The following is a 1,132-nucleotide window of genomic DNA, read 5'->3' on the forward strand; positions in this document are numbered from 1 at the left end:
CCCTTCTTTCCTTCCTTCCTTCCTTCCTTCCTTCCTTCCTTCCTTCCTTCCTTTCTTTCTTTCTTTCTTTCTTTCTTTCTTTCTTTCTTTCTTTCTTTCTTTCTTTCTTAACAGATCTTGCCTCGAGTTTATTTGTAAAAACAGCATAGGACACTGGTCATCTGCAAATAGTGTGTGGGTAGGTGTGTCACGGCAGTCCAACTCTCTCCACATTGGCAGGAGTCTTTTCTATGGGACCTTCACAGGGGCCTGGGCACCTTTGGGAGCCTGGGCTGGAGCTGAAGCCTGGGCCTTAGCTGGAGCTGCGGCCTCTGCCTTGGTTTGAACCTTGGGCTTTGGTTGGCAGAGCCTACGACCCTTGACTATGTAGCTTCAAATCCACTTCCCAAGCTTGGGGTGAGCAATGAAAGCCAGGAGGCTGAGTTTGTGGCTGGGGCCCTTTGGCATCTTGGGCTTGATGGCCTGAGGCTTCACAAGGGCCTTGATGGCCTCTGAAGGTCCATTCACTGCCTTTGCATTGTTGGCCTGCATCTTCTTCAGGCCTTTCTTGTTGTGCTTCTTGGCAAAGCACATGTTCCTCAGGAACTTGAAGTTCACCCCCTTAGGAGATTTGTATCTTTGTGACCGGGGTTTCTTGATGCCATTTCTGTGCCATTTGTGGGACTGGTTGTGCGTGGTGTGGTTCTCGGACTTGGCCATATCTGCACAGTAACCCTCGGCTTCGGCAGCTTGGCAGTTCCATTCTTAACCCCTAGGCAGAAAAGCACACCACTGTGGCTCTAAAACAAACCGAAAAATCAGTAGCTGAAGCACAGGGAACGACGGCCACAAAAACTAAAATGAGAGAAAAAGGTGAACCAGAGACAGAAAGTTGAGTGCTAGCAAACACATCCACATATGTCTTCATCTGTCTGTCTGTCTGTCTGTCTGTCTGACTGTCTAATATCATCATCTATTCATCTAACATCTGTCTGTCTGCCTGCTATCATCTGTCTATCTTCCTATCTATTATCTATCTATCTATCTATCTATCCATCCATCCATCTTCATCTTCTATCATCTATCAATCATATGCATGTCTATCTACATCTGTGTCTATATCTATCATCTGTACCTATCACCTATCAATTGT

At 46.5% G+C, this 1,132-nt stretch overlaps 1 pseudogene; it reads right to left on the reverse strand.

Moving 5' to 3' along the window:
* Nucleotides 1-228: 228 nt before the first annotated feature.
* Nucleotides 229-699, reverse strand: LOC114618651 (annotated as a pseudogene).
* Nucleotides 700-1,132: the final 433 nt, after the last annotated feature.

This window comes from Grammomys surdaster, unplaced genomic scaffold (genome assembly GCF_004785775.1).
Source record: "Grammomys surdaster isolate TR1022 unplaced genomic scaffold, NIH_TR_1.0 144, whole genome shotgun sequence".
NCBI classification, from domain to species: Eukaryota; Metazoa; Chordata; class Mammalia; order Rodentia; family Muridae; genus Grammomys; species Grammomys surdaster.